This window comes from Pecten maximus, unplaced genomic scaffold (assembly GCF_902652985.1).
Source record: "Pecten maximus unplaced genomic scaffold, xPecMax1.1, whole genome shotgun sequence".
Classification (NCBI taxonomy): Eukaryota; Metazoa; Mollusca; class Bivalvia; order Pectinida; family Pectinidae; genus Pecten; species Pecten maximus.
Window position 1 is genome coordinate 1 of NW_022981752.1, and position 7,257 is coordinate 7,257.

The following is a 7,257-nucleotide window of genomic DNA, read 5'->3' on the forward strand; positions in this document are numbered from 1 at the left end:
TAAAACTGCCCACCTTTGACAGTCCCAAATTTCATGCCTATGTGTCAATATATAAAACTCTTTGGAAGCCTTCTTAAAGCTCTACTTTTTGTACTTGGAGGACTGGTTAAATCTGAGGATTTGATGAGGATCTAGTGAGGTTTTGAGAAATCCTGACCTTAAACCTTTGTAGTCTACCTATTTATTTCACCTGCTCTATATTTAAATGATATCATGCTGTTAAGAAATAAGGATCACGTATAGTATGCTATAAATAAGGACACCAATAATAAATAAGGATACCTAAATATTATGGCTCAGTCTCAAATAGAATTCGTAGCAAGTAAAGATATTTTACTTTATCACAAGTCTCTGCAAATAAAATTGTCTGTCGGTTGGATAATACTGATCAAGTCATCATAAAGAAAGTTAAAATCAACTACATATGTCAATCAGAGAAGGTTAGAAGACTGTCTGGAGACTTGTTAAAAAAAAACGTTTACTCCTCAATATTCCTCGATTCTTCAAGTTGTCAGCCGTTTGAACACTTTTAAAGAACGGCCACGTCAAATACGACAATATAGTTATTGACCAAGTTAAGTGTTATATGGGTGGAGTGATCCTTGAATCACGGGAATATCTAGGTATCATCGACATGGAAAATTTGAAAAAGTCGAAAAACTATCTTTTTTATTAAACGAGGTGTAGATTTTTATAATTAAAATAGACGCTACACTTCTTCATAATCTGAACACTACAACGTATATGTATGAGACATTCAATCATTGATAGAGGAAAGCTACAGTAGTCTTTCAAAAGAGGCGGATAGATAAAATTTGAGCATTTTGCACAACTCTTTAAAATTTTGGAAAACTGTGGAAAGAAGACAACTAAATCTACAAAGACTATATGAACACTATGGACACATTGGTGCTGAAGTTTATTCGTAATGGATACAGAGTTGATTAAGAAAAAACAACAGTATTTTTATCGAATATATTGAAGAAAAAGTTTATTGAAGAATATTTAAAACAAAATGTACCTTTCTTATGCGCATATCATTTAAGCTAGGATGACTGCACTTTTCGTATACCCAGGATGTAAAGAGGGTCGAGCTAATCAGCTAGGGCATGCCTGTGTGATGTTATCTAATGACAATATTGTTGATTTACATTATAACGAAGCTTTGAGCTGTGTTAACTAGTTGGAAGTCGAAAAGACATGGCGTGAACTTGCCATTCAATCGTGCATTCCTTCTGGGTTGTTACATTATTTAATGCAGAATAAACTTCTGCGAGATAAAATCCATGCTAAACAACGTTATTGTAATAAAATTAAAAAGAATGTGAAAAAATTGGTGATATCGAAACACATCTGTTTATTTAATCGCATTACTCACCTTGCAGATGGACATTGCTACATTTCATTCAATGCAGCAACAAATGACAAGCTGTGTTGATCGGTTGATAATTGTTTTCATTGGAATTTTAAGCTTCGTCAAACCCAATATCAACTTGATCCACGAGGGTGTCGGTGATTATATCACCTGCTATAAGTGTAAGATAACACACGGTTGACAAACAAGCGCTTAAATCGTATTATCTACGATGGCCGACCATTCGGGATTGTTTTATGTACATAAGCAATTATTTACTTATTTTCTTTTCGAAAGTATTATAGGTACATAATTCATTCTGTACATTTTTCATTCTGTACCTATTTTCTTTTTGAAAGTTTTAAATGTACTTATTGAAACATGTCACTTAGCACATACCTTTGTATAAATAGGTGTATTATATGTACGGCCGCTATCGGCCATCGTAGAAATCAGATCTACCGTGTCGTCACTCTATGTTTTGATCGTATCCCCTCGCGAGGGCGCAACATGTATTGCATTATACTTGAAGTATCGCTATATTTGGCGTGGGCTTTCCTCAAACATAAACTGACCATACTGGGCATTGGCAACTATTGACTGCGGATCCTTTGTCGCGATATACATTTTATCGATTTAGCTTGAAATATAAAAAAAAAAACATACTTGACTAAATTGTCCCTTTCAGTGGAAACTTGCTGGGAGTTAACATGATAATGGCCTGATCAAGTATGGTTATCTACCAAGCTGTTTCAATTTCTACCTTGGAATACCGTTTTGTAAATACCATTATACTGCTCCAGAGTAATACTTAACTGGTACCAGGGTCTTTAAAGTCTGATGATAGTTAATGTCATGTTCGTATCGGCAATAACTACCTTTGGATACATCCGCTTTTGTTAGATCTATTTTAAGGGTAAAATAGTGTATGCAATTACGCATGACAAAACGTTACGTACGCTTTAGTTAAAACGAAAGTTGGTTTTCCAATTTAACAAACGTTGGACTTTGACAACAAAATCAAGGTGAGAATTTGAATTCTATTGTGAAATCATTTCATACCAGAATAATTAAATGTTTGACAGATCAATAAGTGATATGTATAAAATTCAATGAACATTGCTGGAAGACAGTTTACACCGAGCGATCATCAAATTTACCTGTTGTTACAGTGTTGTATAATCTACCCCAGTGATTGTTTGCTAGTATTGATCAACATCCTGTTAACTTGGTAGGTTATTAGACTAATAAAGCCTTTAATCCCGGCTCAAATGCCAGACATTGATGATTTCGACCCTAAATGTGGATAAGATACATTATTGTTATATATATTAACTGTTGTGTTGCCATGCTCATATTGTTTGGTTAAGTTAAACTTCCTACCGACATCTCTGGTCGTTTAAGGACGGTCTTCCCTGTCTGTGTGTACGATACATGCGTGTAATGCATGTGTTTTGGGAGGCAGTGGTATGCTCATAAATGACAATTGTGAAAAAAGGTTTTTTTCTTCATAGCCAGATCGAACCAACTGTGATACTGGTCTATTTACTATTAGGTAGCATGTATTTAATTATATCTCAAGCAACTTTTATGTTGTTGTTTTGTTTTGTTTTTGTTTTTGTGAAATTTACTTTAGTACAATGTTTGCACGTATACTATATGACCACAAAGAATAGTTTAGCAAAAGATAAAAAAAAAAACGTGTTATACAGGCACTTAAAATATCCTAAATACAACTTTCTCGTTTGTAAGTGGAACATACTTTAAGTGTAGACCTAACCTGAGTATGTTACCTGATGTCGTGCTTCAATCTTGCTGACAAAACCTATGCGTATCAGGCGAAGCTTCAAAATATTAACAAAGAAAAGAAACGATTACTGAAACCAAATATTTCAAATGAAGCTTTGTCAGTCTGTAACATTTCTACATGGACACTTATCTAATGCAATATTTTGGAATAACGTATCGTCAGTTTTCTTATAGGTTTCCGTTTTTGAACAGGTCGACACTATCCAGATATACAACCAAGTAATGTCATTTTAATTTGGTTTGGTTTTAGAATTGGTTACATTAGGGGCTATTTAAAGAACGCCTCGCCTGTGTGCGAGGTTCATGCGTGTAGTGTGTATGTATGTGTGTGTGTGTTTTATGTGGCTGCGGTATGACTATTGTCAGTTATGATTTTTTTATACTCAAAAAGTCATGAACTGCTGCGCAATATCTTTTAAATAAGATATTATCAGCTTACATATTATTGTCCATTTTGGTATTCAAAAGTTGACAGTACTGTTTTGCAGTGAAACAAGTATTGTCATCTTGCAATACTTCAATCAATCAATCAACCAAACGACAATTTGAAAGTTGATTAACTTAATTAAATTAATATATTTTAATCAAATCATCAATACTCGTGAGTATTTTTAGAAACGAAGGGCCATTTCATATCGTCATAGAAATAAAAGGTTTTACATGGGAACTAACATAAATGTCAATGGTATTATCAGAATGTTTGGTTTGGTTTGGTTTGATTTATTATTGGTTAACGTCCTATCAACAGCTAAAGGTCATTTACGGTCGGCCTCCCGTGCGTGCGATATGCATGCGTGTGGTGAGTGTGTATGTATGATTTGGGAGGCTGTGGTATGCTCCTGTGATATCTCCTTGTGATAGTTCGGAACCATTGCAGATTTATTTAGCTGGTAGGTTTTTTTAGTACGTAATCTATGATCACCATTTGATTATCATTTATAACCTAAGGTGTGTCTAATAAATCATTTGATTTTATTTTTTTAGGTTCTCGTAATTTCATTAATTAAGTGATACATTTAGATAAAGTTAATAGAGTATGATAAAAATGTTAACATATGTCAAGAGGTAAGCTGGGTTTCCAGATCACCTCTCGCTAGATTTGCACACATAGTTTTTTCTCCTTTTGAGCGTTTATAGTATTCACATTTAATATTGTTTTGAATCTAACAAGAGGCCCAGAGGGCATGTATCGCTCAAATGTAACACTAGATTTCTGCATCAGAAGGATTTTGAAGAATTTGCAATATTGTCCCCGCCCTTCATGCCCTTAGAGGGACAGACCCACCGTTTATACAAAATTGATTCCTCTTCAAATTTATTCCTTCTAAAGAAGAAGGATTTCAAAGAATATTTCTCTTTCCTGCTCGGTCCCGCCCCTTAAGCCTCTGGGGCCACACTTACCGTTTATTACAAAACTGGTTCTTCTTCATCCACACCAAATTTAGTTGAATTCTGCTCCATAGTTGACGGGTATTTTTTAATTAAATTGATAAGTGTGGGAACTTTCTTTGGTGAGTCTGATCTCACAGCAAACTCTGCTAAAATAAATTAAAACCATATTTTTGTTCAGAAAAAAAACGAAACATAGAAAGTAAGAAATAGATACAAGAGCACATTGTTTACAGTTTGCATGTTCAACATGAGACTGATCTGAATTTTGACAGTTGATGTTTCTTACCGCTATGTCGTACGAAATTCTATATGGGCGTTTCTCAACTTCCTTATATACAATCTAATCGGAAACAAAATTGTCATCAGGCGGCTATTATTTGCTGTGACAGTTGAAATTTGTTACCGCTATTTCTCACATATAGTACTAATTGAAACGTAGTTAAATTTTATGTGTAGGTATATAATTTCAAATACCTGATTAATCATAATAAAAACAAACAACAAAAAAAGAAACAAAATATCCAACAGGTGGCCATCTTGGACTATACTATTTGAAGTGTGTTATTGATTTTTCTTTGTGGATCATTCATACGTACGTTATTCTTTGTCTGAATTATTAGTTTGTTTTTATAATTTCTCTTAATATCAATCTATATAAATTTCTTTTAATATTTGACCGATCTTTCACAGGTTTCAGAGGGAAAAGTTTATAAAAGTATCTATATATATATATATCTATAAAACTCAATCAATGAGTGGCGCAAATATCCTGAATATGTTTTGTATATGTAACGATGGTGCATCAAACATAAAAGCAACTGCATGTTATTTAATTAAATCTTTTTTGTAGAATTTGTTTGAACATTGAGTGGCTCATTGGTGACGATGGAGATGCAGAAACGTGAAACATTGGCAAGACAACGTTACAACGATCTCAAGGTCGACATAGCAACCAATTTTATATCTGACAACGTACCTCAAAATCTGTCTGTGTTCCGAACGCAATGTGGAGGATATCTGGGCGGCCCAGCAAAGCACATGAATCTTCAATTCTTGGATATATGTATTAATTTGGAGAGTAACAGTACAATTTCGTACAAGAATCTCCAAGCTTTGAAAGATATATTAAAGAAATTGCCGATAGAGGGAGATGCAATGGTGAAATTGGTGGATAGCGCTGAACAGGAAATCAAAAACATATTGTCAGGTACTTTATGAAACATTTATGACATGGCCAATTTTCACATTTTTGTTTCTACTGGCGGTCGATTTCCGACATTCGGAATGAGCAAATATCTTGAAAGAGATTCCGGTATTCATTTGATTTGTTCTGAATAACCACAAGACGTAACGTCTTGATACATGTCAACTAACTCCCTCAACAAAGTCATACTTATATTAGGTTCGCACACTCAAATGACCTTGGCATTCTGGATGGAATATTGATATTTCTTAATTTCCAGCAAAACCGCATCAGATAAGTTTGCAAATATTACGTCATGCAGTTCTGAATTGAATACAAATTTACGATTAGTCAGAATATATTTTGTTTCAATTAATGCAGCCAGACCGTTTCGATAAAGCTTCAAAATCTACCTCCAACTCTAAGATATTATGGTATACTATCTAGTTAAAACAGTATTTTTTACGATTGGTCAGATCTTTATTCCATCGCCAAAGCCAACCGTTGTTTGTATGTAATACATTTGTATCCATGTTAGAAGCTATACTACATTTTTATGGCAATGATTTCATCTAAGAACAAAAGAAGTAGTCTGGCTTATAATATACAATCGTGTCAACTGTGTCGGTTATCTTAAATAAATTGCCTGTTACATATATGAATATGAAGTGCATTCTTTTTCATTCTGGCATTTTGAGAAAGGACAACAGTCGCCTTCTTATACAAATATTTTTGTCGGTTGAACGTAATCTCAATGAACTTGTTTACCGTGTTTGAGTTCTTTAGTTCTATTGGTGAAAAGCTCTAGATAAAATTATAAATGCAATTGATTTACCAAAATGATTATAACAACATGTTATATTTTTCATCGATATATCTAAGGCTTAATAGGATTGTTATGTCCAAAGAATAAGAAATTATAGCGAAGTGTGAAAATGAGGTGCACTGAAGTTTAGTGCAGTATGTTGTGAAAAGCAATTTTGAATACACTATAGATATTACACTCCCATCAAGCCAAACCCAATGTATGTAATTGTCGATGTTTAACCTTGTCCATAAGAATACAAGTGACAAACATGAAATATAAGATACATTTTTTGACTCCACAAAACGAGAGTATATCAGATAAAGATTAATCTTCATCGCATTTCAAACTGTTTGCTGACGACACTTCGCTTCTATGTTCTGCTGAATGTTTTGAAAATAAAATTTAAGATTAACAACCATCCTTATTCTACCCAGTTATGAACAAATAAATAGTAGTCATATTAAATCCAACCAAAACGGAAGCTTCTGCTGATTTCTAATAATAGACTATACACCAGGTCATTGACATCAATCTTAATAATGTAAGTGTAGATACCGTTAACCAACACAAACACATATGTGTATTTATTGATTCCAATCGTAAATGGAACTCTCATTCGATCATAGGTAAAAAAGAAGCAAAGCAAACAGGTATTCTAGGAAAACCTAAGTATTGTATTGATTCCAATGTAAAGGAATCCTGATTTCACAG

At 33.7% G+C, this 7,257-nt stretch overlaps 1 long non-coding RNA gene across 1 annotated transcript; it reads left to right on the forward strand.

Annotated features, from left to right (window-relative positions):
* Nucleotides 1-2,313: 2,313 nt before the first annotated feature.
* On the forward strand, nt 2,314-6,400 carry LOC117320212. Its single transcript, XR_004530951.1, has 2 exons — nt 2,314-2,379; nt 5,406-6,400. It is a non-coding gene; the product is annotated as an uncharacterized LOC117320212 (long non-coding RNA).
* The last annotated feature ends 857 nt before the right edge of the window (nt 6,401-7,257 follow it).